We start from the raw sequence: 21,918 nt of genomic DNA on the forward strand, positions 1-21,918 counted from the left end.
TCTTGCTTTTTTTTTTTTTTTTTTAGTGATTGATTTCTTTTTTTTTTTTTTTTTAATTTTTTTTTTCTCTAATTTTATTTTATTTTTAAACTTTACATAATTGTATTAGTTTTGCCAAATATCAAAATGAATCCGCCACAGGTATACATGGAAGCACAGAGTTTTAATCACTTACTGGCCCACCAGGGAAGTCCCTAGAAGGAAGTCATACTAACCAGACTGAGAGATAACCAGGATGACTGTAATGACTAGGCTCTAGTCAAGCCAAATGAAATGCTGATACTACACGTATTTAATATGAGCCAGGTTTATGTGGATTATCTCATCTAACCTTCAAAGGAATCCTGAGAGAAATTTAGGGCATAGACAGATTAAGTAAGTCATCCCTGGTCATTCAGCTAGTGAAAGGCAGAGTTGGATTTAAACTTAGGCAGTTTGACGATAAAATCTGTAGTCTTGAAAATAAATAGAAGTAGTAAACAAGCTAATTAATTAAATCTGTAGTCATAACCCCAATAGTACGGGTTGATGGTTGATGGAATATATGTTACATATATATAACCTGAGAACAAAAACCAGGTTCAATAGAATGGAGAAGTAACAAGCAAGAGGTGATAGCTGGGGATGAACATTTCAGTTTAACATCTTGGAGGTTGAGCAGTTTCCGTATCCAAGGAAGCTAAGTGACAAGAAATCAGTAAGGCTGAGGGACTTTCCTGGTGGTCCAGTGGCTAAGATGCCTCACTCTCAATGCAGGGGGCCTGAGTTCCATCCCTGGTCAGGGAACTAGATCCCACATGCTGCAACTAAGTCCTGGCACAGCCAAATAAATAAATAAAAAGTCAGTAAGGCTGAGAAAGTGTGAGGTCAGGTTGTCAAAAAAATCAGAGAGAGCACAAAAAAGTCATAGAGAGCAAAAGTCATGTTAACTTTGTCAGGGATGATATCATTGTAATGAGAAAAAGGGAAGTTCCTGAAGCTATCAAGGAACAAAAGGGCCAGCCCCAAGGCTGGTAGACAAATCTGATAGGGAAGAGGGTATGTAAACATTGCAAAACAAAGTATGTCTTGTTCATTTGCTCCCCTGCCTCTCAATTTGCAGAGCAGGCGACCCCCTTAATTTTACTTTGGAAAAAAGTGAAGAATGAACAAAGGCTAAGAGATGTGTTGCATTGCTATTAATTATGGCTAGTTGATAACAATGTGAAATATAAAGTCTCAATAATTTGTTAAATCTTTGTAGTTTGGCTTGTCTCATTTTAACATTGAGAATCAAGCTATTGTATACCTAAGTAATCATTTACTATGAGAATATACAGAGAAATATCTAGAATAGAAATATAAGACTTTTATTCCCAGGTAAAAGTATAATACTTTTATTCACAGAAGCTGCTTTCTTATTTTTCATTAAAATTTCTGGATTTATCTGATATACATGCCATTTAAATATAATTTTTATTTCCTTGGATATTCTTGAATAAAATATTCTCGTGCTGTTACATGGCAGAAATTATATTCATTGCCACTGTTTTGATGACATTTTTTCAAAAATCTCTTGCTCCTTGGTGGCTCAGATGGTAAAGAATCTGCCTACAATTCAGGAGACCTGGGTTCGATCCCTGGGTTGGGAAGATCCCCTGGAGAAGGGCATGGCAACCCACTCCAGTATTCTTGCCTGGAGAATCCGTATGGACAGAGGAGCCTGTCAGGCTACAGTCCATGGGGTTGCAAAGAATCGGACACAACTGAGCAACTAAGCACTGCACCCCCATTCTCAGATTTGTATTAACTTATCCTTCATGAATTCATAGCATTTTTTTGTAATCTCTCTCTGGAATGCTCTCTCTCTCATAGTGATGATAATTATAATAGGAAGATCTCTACTATGCAGTTCTTAATCTCTTTTAAAGTCACAAGCATTTAATGCTGTAGTTTGCTTTTTTGTGTCCCTCTTTATTTCAGCTGATTGTCCTTTCCTCACTGGAGAATGGACTGTGTCATTTAGCAATGAGCTAGCTTATGAGCTTTTATACTTTTGGTTCTAGATCTTTATTGGAAACATCAGATGATGACCTGACATGTGACATCTAGGTGTATTTTCAACTATTTTCTATGTGTTTCAGCTATTTTCTGATGTGTTAAAACAATTCTGATCTGTTTTTTCCTTCTAGGGCATTTTCTCTTTGAGTAAAATCCTTTGTCATTTTTATAAACACTTTCAGAGAATTTGATTTGAGTTTTAAATGGTTTCAAGGCTGTTCTGGTTTTTAGAATATCTACACCTGAAAGTTTTTGAACTTGAAAAGTACCTAAAGGTTTTACTGATTTAAAACACTCCTGAAATAAATAGTTCAGTTCCCCGTAATAGGTTAGTTTGTTGAATTTATTTTGCAGTTGCCTTTCTGTTTTTCCTATGCCAAATGAAAGCTTAGCACTGTCTCTCTTCAGAGAAGGCAATGGCAACCCACTCCAGTACTCTTGCCTGGAAAATCCCATGGATGGAGGAGCCTGGTAGGCTGCAGTCCATGGGGTTGCTAAGAGTCGGGCACGACTGAGCGACTTCGCTTTCACTTTTCACTTTCATGCATTGGAGAAGGAAGTGGCTACCCACTCCAGTATTCTTGCCTGGAGAATCCCAGGACAGGGAGCCTGGTGGGCTGCCGTCTCTGGGGTCGCACAGAGTCGGACACTACTGAAGCGACTTAGCAGTAGCATCATGTCCATTGAGTCCATGATGCCATCTCTTGCCTGATAACAGTCATTTGTTTCTGCATTCTTTTGTTCTCTTCAGTCAATTCACTCAGTAGTGTCCGACTCTTTGCAACCCCAGGAACTCAGCACATCTAGCTTCCCTGTCTATCACCAACTCCCGGAGCTTGCTCAAACTCATGTCCATCAAGTTGACCTGTTCAAAGGCAAACATCATGGCTAGGCTTAGATCACAAATTAGCTTAGGTCAAAAAATGGTTTCTCTTATGTCAAGAAAGCCATGCCTGGTTCTCTTTCTCCAGGGACCCTCTGCCCTATCTACTTACCCTTATTTCCTTGGCTGCCAACCTGACCCACAGTCATTGCCTTCATCGTCTCTGGCCTGGGCTCTTTCTTTGCTCAAAATGTCACCTTTAGGAAGCCTTCTCTGAGCCCTTACTATTTTTTTCTGACCTCTTATTTTATCTCTCTTTTTTTTGGTGGACGGGGGGCAATGCGAGGCTTGAGGATTGTAATACCCTGACCAAGGAGTGAACCCAGGCACCCAGCAGTAGACGTGTGGAGTCCTACCTACTGGACCACCATGGGCTTTCATGACCTCATTTTATTTTATTTTATTAATGATTTTAATTAATTTATTTACTCATTTTTGGTTGTGCTGGATCCTCCTTGCTGTGCGGGTTTTTCTCTAGTTGCAGGGTGAGGGCTTCTCGTTGTGGTAGCTTCTCTTGCAAAAGCATGGGCTGTAGGGTGTGAGGGCTTCTGTAGCTGTGGCTCCCAGGCTCTAGAGTACAGACTCAATATTTGTGGCACACGGGCTTAGTTGGCCCACAATATACGGGATCTTCTCGGACCAGGGATTGAACCCATGTGTTCTGCATTGGCAGGCCGTTTCTTATCCATTGTGCCACCAGGGAAGCCCCCTGACCCTCTGTTTTAAATTACACTCTTAAAGCAATCTGTTCTTTTTCCCTGCCATTGTTTTATTCATATAGTATTTACTGTCCTCTGATATATTTTAATGGGTATATTATTTATTACCTGTACTGCCACATGCTCAAATATAAGTTTCATTTGGAGTTTGAGTTTATTGATTGAATAGTGTCAGACACAGAGAAGTCTCTATGAGAGAGAAAAAAAAAAAGAATGAGTAAATTTAGCAGTTAGCGTGAGAAGTGAGTATAGTATAACCAAATCTATGGTTTTTCCAGTAGTCATGTACAGATATGAGTTGGACCGTAAAGAAAGCTGAGCACTGAAGAATTGATGCTTTCAAACTGTGGTGCTGGAGAAGACTCTTGAGAATGCCTTGGACAGCAAGGAGATCAAACCATTCAATCCTAAAGGTAATCAACCCTGACTATTCGTTGGAAGGGCTAATGCTGAAGCTGAAGTTCCAGTACTTTGGCCACCTGACACGAAGAGCTGACTCACTGGAAAAGACCCTGATGCTGGGAAAGAGAGAAGGCAAAAGGAGAAGGGGGTGACAAAGGATGAGGTGGTTAGATAGCATCACTGACTCAAAGGACATGAATTTGAGCAGACTCCAAGAGATAGTGAAGGAAAGGAGAACCTGGTGTGCTGCAGTCCATGGGGTGGAAAAGAGTTGGACACAACTTAGCGACTGAACAACAACAATGAGAAGTGACAATTGTTTACTAAACAAAGTAATCCCTGGGACATTGGATAAGAATCTGTGATTGTGCTTACAGGGGAAACTTTAAGAAGCTTAGTGGAATGCAGACAGGTGGGAAACACCTGAGAACTCAAACCTTTGTGTGGCTGGCTTCCTTCCTTCCCTTTTGGGTTCCTTTGGTGAAGATAAGGGTGGGGCTGGGGTCATGTTCATCTTTACTTAGTTTAGCTAAGGTAGATTGAAGCTGTAGGTATTTCATTTTACCTGATGATCTCAAACTGTGTGATACTATTCAGCTAGCTTCTCCATTCTCCAGTCTGTCATAAACTGTGTGTGGCTTTTACAGAAGTGAGAATTCTTATATCTCTCCCTCATCAGGACAGTTTCCTCCTGCAGGATCCCACTTTGCTCAAGCCGTACTCCCTGCTCCATATTAGTGTGAATGTAGTTTACTCCTGGGATGGCATCTCTCTACTTCTGTCTTTCCTTCCCTTCCACTGCTCTGCCATCTCTAAATGATACAGCCACAGTCTTTCACTTCAGACTTTTCAAAGTGTGACCAGCTTTCCTATGTACCCCCAAATTCTAGGAGATACAAGTTAAGCTCTTCAAATGATTCTCTTAAAAACTTCTTTATTTGAGGGGTAGGAACTCCCCTCTCCCGTCTCCTGTATTGGATGGTAGGGGCAGGAATGTACAGAAATGCTGGGGACCTACCTCACCACTTGCTTCTTCAGCCTCAGTGAATTTCTCACCAACTCACGTAGTCTGGTTCAGTTCAGTTTAGTCGCTCAGTCATGTCCGACTCTTTGCGACCCCCTGAACCGCAGCACGCCAGGCCTCCCTGTCCGTCACCAACTGCTGGAGTCTACCCAAACTCATGTCCATTGAGTCGGTGATGCCATCCAACCGTCTCATCCTCTGTCGTCCCCTTCTCCTTCTGCCCTCAATCTTTCTCAGCATCAGGGTCTTTTCAAATGAGTAGTCTGGAGGTGGATCATAACTTAACGCTGATAAAACTTGTGTCTCAATGTTTTAACATGTTCAGAAAAGCACCTGCCTTTAGAGCATGGAAAGTATTTGACATCTTGTGCAAACAGCAGAGGCCTCAACTGAGCCTGAGACTCTCTCCCACCACTCATTTTAGATTCGTTGGTCAATTTGCCTTCCATCCCCAACACACCCTCTTCATTTCATTCACAGTCCCTGAAATATATGAAAGACTCTCTTCTCTGTCCAAGTAACAGATGACTGAACTAGAGATGGACTCCTAACCCTGGGAGGAATCCAAAGATGGTCCATTCTGGTTCTCTCCTGACAATATGAACTGAGATTTAAGAACCTGTAGTACGATGGTAGTAGATGATTGAACTCAGAGTTATTTAGCATCAGGACTGAGAGTCCTAATGGATGAACTGGTGAGTAAACAGAAGAAGGAAGCAGAAGCAAACAGGAAGGCATACAGCCAGAGACATGGGGAGAGCAGTGACTGTTGCTTTTCCATTTCCTGGAGACATTCTACCATGCTGTCTGCATTTGTTTCTGTAAGATTCTTTTATGTTCTTTCTTTTTTATAGTCTCTCTTTTTATATCAGCTGGTTGAGTGAGAAATGACTGCTCCTTGCAAAGAAATGGAACAGACTAGAATAATAAATTTGTAAAGGATTATTTTTTTCTGTATGACATTTTCTTTAGTATGCCTCAGTGGATATTTTGAATTTAAAACATATCATAATCCCACACTACTCAAAGTACTGTCTGAGGACCAGCAGTTTAGGCATCACTAGGAGTGTTAGAAACGCAGAATCTCGGCCTCCCCAGATCTACTGAATCATAGGATCCCAGGTGATTTCATACGCATTTGACAGCTTGTGAAGCCTAACTGTAATTTACTCTACACGTTTGGTCAAATCAGGTCAGTTCAGTTGCTCAGTCGTGTACTACTCTTTGCGACCCCATGGACTGCAGCATGCCAGGCTTCCCTGTCTATCACTAACTCCCGGAGCTTACTCAAACTCATGTCCATCAAGTTGGTGATGCCAGCCAGCCATCTCATCCTCTATTGTCCCCTTCTCCTCCTGCCTTCAATTTTTCCCAGCATCAGGGACTTTTCCAGTGAGTCAGTTCTTCGCATCAGGTGGCCAGAGTATTGGAGTTTCAGCTTTAGCATCAGTCCTTCCAATGACTGGTCAAATCAGTCTTCCTGAAATACTGCTTTCATCATATCCCTAGAATTTTAAATGTTCCTCGTTGCTCTCAGAAAAGTCAAATGCCCCAGTCTGACACTCACAGTTAAACAAACGTCATCTGTGTCTCTAATCTTTCTTATATGGATGTCCACTCCAGCTAAATCAGTCTAGTTGGTTATTCTCCAAATATGCCAAGTGTGATATTCAGGGACTTTGCTCATGACATTTGCCTGTCTGGAATTTTCCTTCCCATCTCCCTGCATCCCTCCTTGAAAGACCGGTTCAGTTTCTGCATCTCACTTCAGCTCACACTGTTGTTTCATCCTCTGATCATCTGTAACTCTACAGTAGCTATTCTAGGGTAGTTTTTTGTTTGTTGTATTTTTGTATTTTTTATACTTACAGGCTCTCCTCCCTCATCAGTGCTTACCACAATGTGGTGTATAAGCATATACCAGTGTCTCTATTCATTGGTTACATCTTTATTTTTTTAATGGCTTTTAATTGGGAAGAGACTTGTTACTGTATACAGTTCTAATTTTTCTAATTTCTTTAACCAAGCAGGGGTTAGGTCCAAACAGAAAGAAACTGAAAGCAGAGTGCTCACTCCCTTTTGTATTTGGATGTAAATTTTCATCACACTCTGAGAGTGCACTTATTTTTGTGACATTTTTATTCCCCATCATTATACAAAGATGGGACCTATATAAGCACATGTTGTATAAGGGAAAGTTTTAATGGATCTCTTTTTAAAATATATCTGAAATATTATTGCAGTTGATGTGGTATGTACACATAATTTAGGAGTCAATTGCTCTGTAATTCTTCTTATGAAAAACAGTATCCCTCTCTACCTCCATCTTGCAGTATCCTTGAGCATTAGCAGAGTAAGGAAGTGTAGATGCCTCAGTGCTACTATGTTAAGTCTACGTTCGACTTAGGCAGGTGGTCATGAGTGGAAGGAGAAGCAGATATGAGTGAGTATAGGCTTCCATTTGTAAGCCATTTTCACTCTCCTCTCCTTTAGATCTGAGCTGGTAGAACATGAAAAAGCTGAAGAGACTCAAGATGTGCCTGTGCTGGGACCTGATAACTGAGAGTGTGGTCCACAAAACTGCATGTGCATCAGTACCATCTGGAGAGCTGTTACTGGGCCCCACTCCAGTGATTCTGACTTAAGAAGTTTTGAGGTAAGGCCCCCACATTTGTGTTTCTTTCCTCCTTTTCTTTTTAAGAAACAAGAGCCACGTTTTTTGTCTGTTCATTTCTTGCATCTGAAGTACTCCTTGATGGCATCATGTGCCTGAGACTCTTTGCCATAGTCCTTACCTACCACATAGATGCAACCAACCACTTTACTGGGTTTTCCCTCTCAGTCAGTTTTAAGAGAATCTACCCATTCCTCTGGGGCTTCCCTGGTGGCTAAGTGGTAAAGCATCCACCTGCCAATGCAGGAGACATGAGTTTGATCCCTGGGTTGGGAAGATCCCTTGGAGAAGGAAATGGCAACCCATTCCAGTATTCATGCCTGAAAAATCCCATGGACAGAGAAGCCTGGTAGGCTCCAGTCCATGGAGTCACAAAAGAGTCAGACACAACTTAATGACTAAACAACAACAACAACAACAACCCATTCCCGTAGTTTCTTGTTGTCATCAGGCTTAATTGCATTGATTTGGTGTATAGCACAGAGGCCTCCACCAGTTCGTGTGCATGGGGAGAGAAGCCCCAGGCTGGTGGGGAGGGAGTAGGAGCCTCTCTCAAACGTGTAAAAGGAATCAATTGGTGTGCTTCCTTTCTCACCTGCACTATCAGACTTCTCACAGGATTTAAATAAGTGCCTTGGAATGCTGAGCAATTTCCAGGAATCTATGTGCAAATGCTCATATCCCTACAATTCTAAAGAAAGCCAAGCTGCCGTTCTTTTTCTAAGGGGTAATATTCTGTTATCAATGTGGAAAAAGTTTCCATGTGGAAAAAAGTCAACTGATTTCTTATTGGCAGTCTCAGCTATTTACTATTTCATTAACATATAATGTTAATTTTATCTGTAATTTAATTACAAGTTGATTCAGTTCAGTTCAGTCGCTCAGTCATGTCCAACTATTTGTGACCCCATGGACTGCAGCACGTGAGGCCTCCCTTATCCATCACCAACTCCCAGAGTTTACTCAGACTCATGTCCATTGAGTCGGTGATGCCATCCAGCCATCTCATCCTCTGTCATCCCCTTCTCCTCCTGCCTTCAATCTTTCCCAGCATCAGGGTCTTTTCCAATGAGTCAGTTCTTTACATCAGGTGGCCAAAGTATTGGAGCTTCAGCTTCAACATCCGTCCTTCCAATGAATATTCAGGACTAATTTCCTGTAGGATGGACTTGTTGGATCTCCTTGCAGTCCAAGGGACTCTCAAGAGTCTTCTCCAGCACCACAGTACAAAAGCATCAATACTTCGGTGCTCAGCTTTCTTTATAACTGACTCTCACATCTATTCATTACTATTGGAAAATCCATAGTTCTGACTAAATCGACCTTTGTTGGCGAAGTAATGTCTCTGCTTTTGAATATGCTGTCTAGGTTGGTCATAACTTTTCTTCCAAGGAGCAAGCGTCCTTTAATGTCATGGCTACAGTCATCATCTGCAGTGATTTTGGAGCCCCAAAAATAGTCTGTCACTGTTTCCACTGTTTCCCCATCTATTTGACATGAAGTGATAGGACCAGATGCCATGATCTTCGTTTTCTGAATGTTGAGTTTTAAGCCAACTTTTTCACTCTCCTCTTTCGCTTTCATCAAGAGGCTCTTTAGTTCATCTTTGCTTTCTGCCATAAGGCTGGTGTCATCTGCATATCTGAGGTTATCGATATTTCTCCTGGCAGTCTTGATTCCAGCTTGTGCTTCATCCAGCCCAGCATTTCACATGATGTACTCTGCATTAAAGTTAAATAAGCGGGGTGATTATATACAGCTTTGACGTATTCCTTTTCCTATTTGGAACCAGTCTGTTGTTCCATGTCCAGTTCTAACTGTTGCTTCCTGACCTGCATACAGGTTTCTCAAGAAGAAAGTCAGATGGCCTGGTATTCCCATCTCTTAAAGAATTTTCCACAATTTATTGTGATCCACACAGTCAAAGGCTTTGGCATAGTCAATAAAGCAGAAGTAGATGTTTTTCTGGAACTCTCTTGCTTTTTCGATGATCCAGCAGATGTTGGCAATTTGGTCTCTGGTTCCTCTGCCTTTTCTAAAACCAGCTTGAACATCTGGAATTTCATGGTTCACATACTGTTGAAGCCTGGCTTGGAGAATTTTGACCATTACTTTGCTAGCATGTGAAATGAGTGAAATGTGTGGTAGTTTGAGCATTCTTTGGCATTGCCTTTCTTTGGGATTGGAATGAAAACTGACCTTTTCCAGTCCTGTGGCCACTGCTGAGTTTTCCAAATTTGCTGGCATATTGCATGCAGCACTTTCACAGCATCATCATTCAGGATTTGAAAGAGCTCAACTGGAATTTCATCATCTCCACTAGCATTGTTCGTAGTGATGCTTCCTAAGGCCCACTTGATTTTGCAGTCCAGGATGTCTGGCTCTAGGTTGTTGATCAAACCATCATGATTATCTGGGTCATGAAGTTCTTTTTTGTATAGCTCTTCTGTGTATTCTTGCCACCTCTTCTTAATATCTTCTGCTTCTGTTAAGTCTATACCATTTCTGTCCTTTACTGTGCCCATCTTTGCATGAAATGTTCCCTTGGTAACTCTTAATTTTCTTGAAGAGATCTCTAGACTTCCCCATTCTATTGTTTTCCTCTATTTCTTTGCACTGATCACTGGGGAAGGCTTTCTTATCTCTCCTTACTATTCTTTGGAACTCTGCATTCAAATGGGTTTATCTTTCCTTTTCTCCTTTGCCTTTCAACACAGAATTGTAAAGCAATCATCCTCCAATTAAAAATAAATGAAATTTTTACAAAAACCTAAATTTATCAATGAAAAGAGGATCTCAACACAGACTCACGTGGGTCTATGCATTCACTACAAGAGAGCGGAAACTCAGGTCAGCACTGTTCCTTGATAAACAGCGTCAAGGACGCCATCTGTCTGTGGGAAAGTGACCGCCCCAGGTCACACGATGTCCAGGAGTAAACCCAGAATTTGAGACTCACAAATAAAGACTACAGGGGACGGACGTCCCTGGGGTCCACTGGTTGAGAATCCACCTGCCAGCGCAGCAGGCAGTGGTTTGATCCCTGGTTGGGGAACTAAAATCTCACACATGCTGCAGCTACGACCCAAGGCAGTCAAAAAAGAAAAACACTATTTGTAAGGCCACCTCAGACAACCATTTTGCCTTTTTGCATTTCTTTTCCTTGAGGATGGTCTTGATCTCTGCCTCCTGTTCAGTGTCATGAACCTCCATCCATAGTTCTTCAGGCACTCTGTCTGTCAGATCTGATCCCTTGAATTTATTTCTCACTTCCACTATATAATCGTAAGGGATTTGATTTTGGTCACACCTGAATGGTCTAGTGGTTTTCCCTGCTTTCTTCAATTTAAGTCTGAATTTGGCAATAAGGAGTTCATGGTCTGTGCCACAGTCAGCTCTTTGCATCCAAAGATGCAAAGATCTTTGCAGCCAAAGATGCATATGTGCAGCCAAAGATAGTGAAGCTCTATACAGTCAGCAAAAACAAGACTGGGAGCTGACTGTGGCACAAGTTGATTCAGTTCTGTTCAGTCACTCAGTCGTGTCCGACTCTTTGTGACCCCATGAATTGCAGCACATCAGGCCTCCCTGTCCATCACCAACTCCCGGAGTTCACTGAGACTCACGTCCATTGAGTCAATGATGCCATCCAGCCATCTCATCCTCTGTCGTCCCCTTCTCCTCCTGCCCCTAATCCCTCCCAGCATCAGAGTCTTTTCCAATGAGTCAACTCTTCGTATGGGGTGGCCACAGTACTGGACTTTCAGCTTTAGCATCATTCCTTCCAAAGAAATCCCAGGGCTGATCTCCTTCAGAATGGACTGGTTGGATCTCCTTGCAGTCCAAGGGACTCTCAAGAGTCTTCTCCAACCCCACAGTTCAAAAGCATGAATTCTTCAGCACTGAGCCTTCTTCACAGTCCAACTCTCACATCCATACATGACTACTGGAAAAGCCGTAGCCTTTACTAGACGAACCTTTCTTGGCAAAGTAATGTCTCTGCTTTTGAATATGTTATCTAGATTGGTCATAACTTTCCTTCCAAGGAGTAAGCGTCTTTTAATTTCATGGCTGCAGTCACCATCTTCAGTGATTTTGGAGCCCAGAAAAATAAAGTCTGACACTGTTTCCACTGGGAAATATTAAAAAACAACAACAACAAAAACAACAAAGAAACAAAGGACCTCCACCAACTTGACATAGAGGCTCATCACAGTTGGATGGAAGCATGCAAAGATGGACTTGGCACTTGTCTAAGGGTTTGGCAGCTTTGTGAGTTCCACGTGCCAGGCCATCATGGATGACGATGGTCTTCAGCACCTCTTGTAAAGCAGGATTAATGTCTATTACACCTCCAGCAACAATGCCTTCTTCAGCCATGGCGGTAGGTTATGGGTACTTTCTTGGCCATGGCAGTAGATTATGGGTACTGCTCATCTGGAATGCACATGAGCCTCTGCCTCCACAGTAGTGGCCGGGAGACAGCAAGAATTTTCATTTTTAACAGATTTTAGATGATTCCTAGTTGATGCTGCTGGTTCAGGGACTGCATTTGAGAATCACTAATATAGGCGGAGAAAAATATAAAAAGGGAAAAAAACTGAATAAGTATGATTTGTTCATCTAGGTCCTTCTTGAAGGTCTGAAAATTGTAACATTAACTCAAATAACAGGTTTTAAATGAACAAAAAGCACAGTTGTTTATTAAATAGAAGTGTTTATCCTTTTTGCTCTTTATAGCAAGTGTTTGCAAACATCAATGTCTATCTGAGAAAGACTTTTAGTTTTATTTATTAAAATTTGTGAATGCGAAGGAAATATGTTTATTTTCAAACAACAGTGAAATTAGTAAACAATGATAGAAGTAGTCTGTAGATTGCTTTCATCTTGTGTTCTCATAGATGTTTTGGATAAGCTGATTTTTTTTGCCAATTGAGTATTGGTCACCTATTTTCTTTTTAATTTTATTTATTTATTCATTTATTTTTGGCTGCACTGGGTCTTCATTGCTGCGTGAAGGCTTTCTCTAGCTGTGGTGAGCAGGGGTACTCTCTAGCGTGGTGCTCAGGCTTCTCGTTGTGGTGGTTTCTCTAGCTGGCAGAGCACAGGTTCGGGGGCGTGCAGGCTTCAGTATGAGTGTGGGTTCAGTAGTTGTGGCACACGGGCCCAGTTGCCCTGTGGCATGTGGAATCCTCCCAGACGAGGGGTCAAACCCGTGTCCTCTGCGCTTACGGGTGGACTCCCAACTGCTGGACCAGCAGGGAAGTCCAGTCACATTATTGTTTTGCCATTGAATACTTTTGTGTCTGCTGTGTTTTATCTTTATTTTTTTTTTTCCGTGATTTTTACCAAGATATACTGATACTAAGTGAGTTGACCTCAGATGACTTTCCGAAGAATGAAATCTATAACAGCAGTGGGATGATGTATTGGGTTTTTATTTTTAATGATCATCTTAAAAGTCAAAATACAGCTCCTGCTGATTGAATGATAAAACTCTAATTGTATTGTGATTGCTTCCCCTCTGGGAGAGGAAATATCAGTGCAATACTTTCCACAAATGCTGTTTGAAACTATGCTTTTATTTTTTTTCCTTCCAGTTTTACAGCGATATCATTGACATATAGCACAGTATAAGTTTAAGGTATACAGAGTAATGATTTGATTTACATACATCATGAAGTTATTATCACAATAAGTTTAGTGAACATCCATTATCTCATATAGGTACAAAATTAAAGAAATACAAAAAAAATTTTTGTGATGAGAACTCTTAGAATTTACTCTTTTAACAATTTTTCTATATAACATACAACAGTGTTAATTGTATTTATTATGTTGTACGTACAACCCTTGCACTTAATTGTCTTATAACTGAAAATTTGTAACTTTTGCTTACTTCCTACTTTCATCCAGTTCCCCCTCCCCCACCCTCCACCTCTGCTATTCAGAAATCTGATCTCTTTTGTTATGTTTGTTAGCTTTTGAAATATAATCTACCTACAAAAGAATGTTACTTCCTGTTATGCAACAGAATGGTTAGGTATTTCTACATTTCAAACTCGTCACCACAATAAATCTAATTAGAATATGTTACCATACAAAGATATTCTATAGTTATTGCCTATATTACCCAGTACATTTGCCTATATTACAGTACATTTCATACCCATGACTCATTTATTTTGCAACTGAAAGTTTGTACCTGAAATCTCCCTCAACTATTTCTTTCCTCCTCCTCCCCTCTGGCAAATACCTGATTGTTCTTTGTATCTGTAATTCTGTTTTATTATATTTGTTCATTTATCTGTTGTTTTTTTTTGAGATTCCGCATATAAGTGAAATCATATGATATATGTCTTTCTCTGTCTGACTTATTTCACTTAGCGTAATAGTCTCTAGCTGCACCCGTGATGTCAAAAATGATCAGATTTCATTCTTTTTTGTGGCTGAGTAATAGTCCATTGTATATACACACACAAGCTTTGTGCATTCACCTATTGATGGGCACTTAGGTTGCTTCCATGCTTTGGCTATTGTAAATAATGCTGCAGTGAACATAAGGGTTCATGTATCTTTCCTATATTGCTGGATCATATGATAGTTCTGTTTTTAATTTTTTGAGAAATCTCCATACTGTTTTCCATAATGATTGTACCAATTTACCTTCCCACAAAGTTTATAAGGATTCCCTTTTCTCCATTCCCTTTTCTCCAAAATTGTCACCAACATTTATTATTTGTGGTCTTTTTGATGATAGCTATTCTGACAGGTGTGAGATGATAACTCATTGTGGTTTTAATTTTCATTTGTCGAATGATTAACAGTGTTGAGCATCTTTTCATATACCTATTGGCCATTTTCATGTCTTCATTAGAAAAATGTCTATTCAGATTTTTTGCCCACTTTTTTTTTTTTTTTTTTTGCCCACTTTTAAACCAGTTTTGGGTTTTTTTGTTTGTTTGTTTTGTTTTTTTTGTTTTTGTTTTTTTTGATGTTGGGTTGTATGAGATATATATATATATATATATATATATATATATATATGTATTAGATATTAATTCTTTGTTGGTCATATCATTTACAAATATTTTCTCCCATTCAGTAGATGGTCTTTTTCTTTTGTTTATGGTTTTCTTTGCTGTGCCAAAGGTTTTAAGTTTAATTAGAACCTATTTGTTTATTTTTGCTTTTGTTTCCTTTGCCTTAGGAAACAGAAACAAAAAAAAAATTATGATTTACACCAAAGAGGGTTCTGTCTGTGTTTTCTTATAGGAATTTTTTGGTCTCAGGTCTTACATTTAAGTCTTTAATCTATTTTGAATTTACTTTTGTGCATGATATAATAGAGTACTCCAGATTGATTCTTTTCCATGTAGCTTTCCAGTTTTCCCCAGAAGAAGCTGTCCTTTTCTCACTGTATATTCTTGCCCCCTTTGTCATAGATTAATTGACCATAAGTGTGTTGGTTTATTTTTGGGTTCTCTATTCTGTTCCATTAATGTATGTGTCTGTTTTTGTGCCAATACCACACTGTTCTGGTGATTGTAGCTTTGTAATGTACTTTGAGCTCAGGGAACATGATTCCTCCAGCTTTGTTTTTCTTTCTCAAGATTATTTTGGCTATTCGGGATCTTTTGTGATTCCATACAAGTTATAGAATTATTTGCTCTAGTTCTGTGAAAAATGCTATTGGCATTTTGGTAGGGGTTGCACTGAATTTGTAGATTGCCTTAGGTAGTATGGTTATTTTACCAATATTAATTCTTACAACCCATTAACATAGAATATCTTCCCATTTGTTTGTGTCATCTTCAATGTCTTTCATCAGTGTCTTATAATTTTTTGAATACAGGTCTTTTATATCATTTGTTAGATTTATTCCTGTACATTTTGTTCTTGTTGATGTTATGGTAAATGAAAATATTGCTTTTAAACAAGGTCTTAAAATACCTTGTGTGCATGTGTGTGCTAGAGTACTGAGAGTACTGGAGAGTATAGTGGAGTGGGTTGCCAGGTCCTCCTCCAGGGGATCTTCCTGACCCAGGGATCAAACTCACGGCTCTTATGGCTCCTGTATTGACAGGAAGGCTCTTTACCACTAGTGCCACCAGAGAAGCCCCTTAAAATACCTTACTATTGATTATAAACCAGTGGGTGGAAAAAACTTTTTTTTAAGCCAAAAACAATACGTCCTAGTAGTTGCCATCATGATAGAAAGCAACATAGTTATTTCAGTTATTCTGTTATTACCTAAAACCAGAATCAACAAACTAGAGGACCAAATCTGTTTCACCAACTATTTTTGTAAATAAAATGTTATTGCAGTACAGGTAAGCTCATTCATTATAGAAGTGTCTTTGGCTCCTTTTACACTATAGCTGCAGAGTTGATTAGTTGTGACAGAACCCATGGGTTTCCCAGGAGAATATGGCAACCCACTCCAGTATTCTTGCCCAGAGAATCCCCATGGACAGAGAAGCCTGGCAGGCTACAGTCCATAGGGTTGCAGAGTTGGACACAACTGAAGTGACTTAGCATGCACACATGACAGAACCCATATGACCTATGAAGCCTAAAATGTTTATTATCTGAACCTTTACAGAAAAAGTTTACCAACTCCTGGCCTCCCATGTAATATTTATGATGGCAATTTTTAATTTGTTAAGGTAGAGTTGATCTTTTGAAAATGCCAAAAATTCATTTGAAAAAAAGAAAGGTTAATAATTTGAGTGATCACATGTTCTGATGCCATTTTGTCCAAAATAAAATGTGAGTGTATTTAAACTATTTTTTAATGATTTCATTAGGACAACCTACTGAATGGGAGAAAATATTTGTAAATGATATGACCAACAAAGAATATCTAATACATATATATGTGTGTGTGTGTACATATACACACACACATATATATATATATATCTCATACAATTCAACATCAAAAAAAAAAAAAAACCTGGTTTAATGGCCATAGAATTCATAAGGATTTCATTTATAAGTAGGCTCTGAAGAACCAAAGTGGGATTCCCAGAATGTCTGAGCATTATTGAAATAAACATATAGAGAATTATTCTTTTAAATTAAAAATTAGCTTTCCTTTATTGCCTATTCTGCCTTCTTTTTAAAAAAAAAAATCAATCCTGGATAAAAATGTCTACCTGATTCCAAAATAACTGAACAAATAACTTGCACATTATCTATGGTACAAAAGATGTTGTATGATAGAACTTTTTATTTTACAGCTGAGGTGTACTGGTATAAACATATAACTCTGAATTTAATTGACCATCTGAGAAACTTTAATCAACAGTTCACAGTTTAATAAACAGTTCACAGACTGTTTTGTGAAGAGAGTCACATTATAAGTGCTCAGACTACATAAATACGTTGGCTAGCCTTTGGCCAATGAGCAAAGTGAAAAATAAAAATTGACCCCTAGAGAAATTTATGTCATCTTACTAGTGCTATTACTAAGCTTGCTTTTCCCCACAACTTTCTATTCTGAAAAATTTCAAATCTATGGAAAAGTTGCAAGAATAACAAGACTCCTATACTCTTTTTCTTGATCATCAGTTGTTAATATTTTGTCAAATTTGCTTCTCTCTCTCCTTTCCTTCCTTCCTCTCTCCCTTCTTTCCTTCCTTTTTTTTTTTTGCTGAATCATTTGAAAATAAGATGTAGATATAACATTTTACCCTTAAATACTTTAGCATGCATAACCTGAGACTATAACCTTATGGTTATTTCAAAAAGTTTCCATGAATTTCCAAGTGATTGTGTTTTTTATTGTGTTGTTATTTTTGTGGATGATGATACCATTTTACATTTTATGTATGTATGTGTGAACATATATTTTATTATTCTTGAGTAAATAACTTGGAGTGGAATTGCTGGAGCTCGTGAAAAATGTTTGTTTAACTTCATAAAAAAACCTCCATACTTTTAAAGAGTAATTGTCACTTTAGCATTTCCATAACCATAATCAATGGTTCAATTGCTCTGTATCCTCATGAATACTTGATTTTGCGAGTCTTTTGCATTGTAACCATTCTAATGTGTCTCTTGTGGTATTACATTATGACAGTTTGCATTTGCCTTATGACTAAGCATGTTGAATTTTTTTCATATTGCATTTATAGATAATTTTGAGGGGGTACAGTGTCTAAATATTTTGCCCATTAAAAAAATAAACTTTTAATTTTAGAGCGATTTTAGATTTACCAAAAAATTGCAAGATTGTATAGAGAGTTCCCATATCCTCTGTACCCAATTTCCTCTGTTATTAACATCTTATATTAGCATGCTAATATTTGTTACAATTAATGAATCAGTATTTCTACATTATTATTAATTAATGTACATGCTTTATTCATATTCCCTTAAGTGTTGCCTAATGTCTTCTTTCTGTTTCGGAATCCCATCTAGGATATCAGATTACATGTAGCCATCCTGTCCTTTAGGCTGTTCTAGACTATGACAGTTCCTGACTTTTTTTGTTTTTGATGACCTTAATAATTCTGAAGAGTACTCATTAAGTATTTTTAGAATGTGGAATGTCCCTCCATTGGGATTTGTTAGTTATTTTTCTTTTGATTATGCTGGTATTATGGTTTGGGGGAGGAAACTATAGAGTTTAAAGTGCCATTTTTATCACGTCATAACAAAGATACATACTATCACATGACTAATCCCTGTTGATGTTGACCTTAATAACCTGGTGGAGGTAATGTTTGTCAGGTTTGTTATACTTTTTTCTCAAAATGTATTTTGTATTTTTTCCTTTTTATGCATTTCCAAAACAATGTGTTTCTAAAAAATAATAGCTGATCGTAATACTCCCAATATAAGATAGTTTTGCTAAGTTAGTCTTCGATGCTCTCCAACTTCCTTTTCCTCTAACAAGTATAACAAGCTGTAACAGTGGCCACAACATAGTCTATGTCCTCAAGAAACTCATTTTTCAGGGAGTGGCTAGAGAAGTAAAGAGATCATTGCAACAGTGGGACTGACATGTGCTATAATAGAGGAAAGTTCAGGATGCCATGTGTCACTGATGTAACAAGAGAAGGCTTTATGGAGGAAATTGCTTCTAAGCAGAAACCTGAGTGAGGAGGAATTAGCCAGATAAAGCTGGAGAGAGGATGATGGAGAGTTCCAGGTAAAGAAGGTGGTTTCTACAGAACAATAAGTGACAAAGACCATCGTGTGTATCGGTCATTTAGGTAGTTTATGAGGACTTAAGGCCAAGACAGACTGACTAGTGATAGTGTTGGTTGGAGCTTGAGGAGTCCAGAACACAAATACTTAACAAATCACATCAAAGGGTTTAGACCAGCAGTTATCTCTCAGGGTGGGTAGTGGGAGGAGGTAGTACTGTCTCCACTGTCCTGCAACTTACAGAATTCACTTTCTAAATGTAATCATGGCCAAACATTTAAAAATTGGACTAATGTTACATGAGTTTCCTTTCTGGATAGTAAGGGAAGGAGGTAGTAAATTTGATGAAAATTATTTGTTATATAAAATTTTTCCTAACAGGGTTGAGAACCACTAGTATAGACTATGTCAAAGGCAATGAAGAATCCCTGAAAGGGTTTAAAAGGGGAATAACATGATCAGATGTACATTTGGGGAAGATGATTCTGGCTATAATGTGGAGAATAGATTGGAAGGAGCCATCCTGGCAGAATATGGACCAGTTGGATGGCAATTTTGGTAATCCAGGTAGTAGATGATGGTGTCGTAAAATAAGGTATTGGTCATGGAGATAGAACATAATGGTATCTTCCCCTGGATTCTCTAAACAGCTTTACTTATGCTATTATGTTCGTTTTCAGGACCAAAATAGCGTTTGAAATTTGAGGTATTTTTAAAAATAATGAAGAAATATTTTGCAGCAGGGCATTTACCCAGGTTTCTTGAATTATATCAGTAGTGCAATAATTTAGAGTCGGACTCTGGTTAAGAAGTCTGAGTCCTCGCTTTGACACTGAATAGCCCTAGCTTTGGGAAAATTTGGTTAATTTTTCTAGGCCTCAGTTACTTCATTAGCAAAACGGGGATATTAATTGCATCTGCCATGTTGTAATTCCATGAGCATCAGTATTCACTTCACCTACTTATTAGACCAGCCTTGACTCTAGCTAAAAGGAGTTTCAGAGGCACATCACATAATTATCTTTCAAGTAGTGGTTTTGGACTTATCTCAACTATCTACATGCTCACATTTTGTTTCATATTGGGACAAATTTCAGACAATTCTAGGATTGGAATTTCTGAGTATGATTAGCAGCCATGGAAGAGAGTGAAACTTACCAGGCTTTAACTCAATGCTTTTATAATTTGTTATCGTCCTTTAGGGGCATGGAGAAGTATCTTCCAAGGACTTGTGAATGAGGAAATAAAATGGTCCTCTGAGAATAAATTGTAGGATCATGGCAGAAAAATATATAATTACCTGAAAGGGACAGACTTGGGCCAGCTAAAATGTTAGTAACCTAATTGAAGATATTTTAATATGTCCTAAAGATATCAGTCTAAAAAGGATTGATTGGCGTTCAGTTCCTAGATTTAAAAAAACACACACATAGGCGAAACTGGCAGTATCCATCCAACTCAGATTAGGAAAGGAAATCTTAGCTTGCATGTTTCTGATTCTGATTAGAGGTGAATGCAAGGGTTACAGGGCTTCTCAGGTGGCACTGGTGGTAAAGAACCCACCTGCTGATGCAGAGACACAAGAGACGCGGGTTCAATCCCTGGGTCAGGAAACCTGGAGGAGGTCATGGCAACCCATTCCAGTATTCTTGCCTGGAGAATCCCGTGAACAGAGGAGCCTGGTGGGCTACAGTCCATAGGGTCGAAAAGAATTGAACGTGAATGAAGTGATGTTTCATAAGGCTTTGTAAGTTGTCATTATTAGGTTTTGTAAGTTGTCCTTATTTCTTTTCTTCCTTTTCCTTGGAAATAGGAGGCTTTATTTTTCAATGAGCACTAAGTTACCCAGAATAAGGATGGTACTTCCAGCTTCCTTTGAAACTACGTGTGGCTCTATGACCAATTGTTTGTCTATGAGATGCATGCTGACATGGTGTGTGCAACTTTCAGAAGTTTCCATAAGAAAAGGGAATGCTTTCCTTTACCCTTACTTTTTCTTTCTTCCTGCTGTTAGAATATGTATGTGATGGCTGGAGATTAAGCAGCTATCTTGAGCTCTCATGAAGTTGAAACCATGTGTTGAGTATGGAGAGTAACAAGATAGTGGAAGCCTGGGTACTTGGTAATGGTGGATCTGCTTTATCAGTCTTGGACTGTTTAATCAGGACTTCATTTTTGTGAGAGGTCATAACTTGTTCAAGTCTACTTTGTTCAAGCTACTTATATGTGGGGATTTCTACCTCTCACAGCTGAATGTAATCTTAATTACTGCCTCAGAGTCAGTATTAGTTTCCTTTTGCTGAATGAATTACTATAACCTAGTAGATTAATATTAAAATTCAACTTTCAAAAAAAGCTAAGATCATGGCATCTGGTCCCATCACTTCATGGCTGGGAAAACAGGTGGGGAAACAATGGAAACAGTGACAGACTTTATTTTCTTGGGCTCCAGAATCACTGCAGATGGTGACTGTAGCCATGAAGTTAAAAGACGCTTGCTCCTTGGCAGAAAAGCTATGACAAACCTAGATAGCATTATCACAAAGCAGAGACATTACTTTACTGACAAAGTCTGTCTAGTCAAAGCTATAGTTTTTCCAGTAGTCATGTATGGATATGAGAGTTGGACCGTAAAGAAGACCGAACGTTGAAGAATTGATGCTTTTGAACTGTGGTGTTGGAGAGACTCTTGAGAGTCCCTTGGACTGCAAGATCCAACCAGAAAATCCTACAGGAGATCAGTCCTGAATATTCATTGGAAGGACAGATGCTGAAGCTGAAGCTGAAGCTCCAATACTTTAGCCACCTGATGTAAAGAACTGACTCACTGGAAAAGACCCTGATGCTGGGAAATAGTGAAGGCAGGAGGAGAAGGGGACAACAGAGGATGAGATGATTGGATGGTATCACCAACACTATGGACATGAGTTGAGCAAGCTCCGGGAGTTGGTGATGGACAGGGAAGCCTGGTGTGCTGCAGTCCACGGGATTGCAAAGAGTTGGACACGACTGAGCG

The 21,918-nt window shown here is 39.1% G+C and overlaps 1 long non-coding RNA gene across 2 annotated transcripts in view; it reads left to right on the top strand.

Annotated features, from left to right (window-relative positions):
- The first annotated feature begins 564 nt into the window (after nucleotides 1-564).
- LOC139185766 (uncharacterized) overlaps nucleotides 565-21,918 on the top strand; it is a 71,052-nt gene continuing 49,698 nt past the window's right edge. For both annotated transcript variants that reach the window (XR_011569243.1, XR_011569242.1), the window contains exons 1-2: nucleotides 565-4,055; nucleotides 7,562-7,724. This is a non-coding gene — a long non-coding RNA (uncharacterized lncRNA). The remainder of the gene's footprint in view (nucleotides 4,056-7,561; nucleotides 7,725-21,918) is intronic.

This window comes from Bos indicus, chromosome 11 (genome assembly GCF_029378745.1).
Source record: "Bos indicus isolate NIAB-ARS_2022 breed Sahiwal x Tharparkar chromosome 11, NIAB-ARS_B.indTharparkar_mat_pri_1.0, whole genome shotgun sequence".
Lineage (NCBI taxonomy): Eukaryota > Metazoa > Chordata > Mammalia > Artiodactyla > Bovidae > Bos > Bos indicus.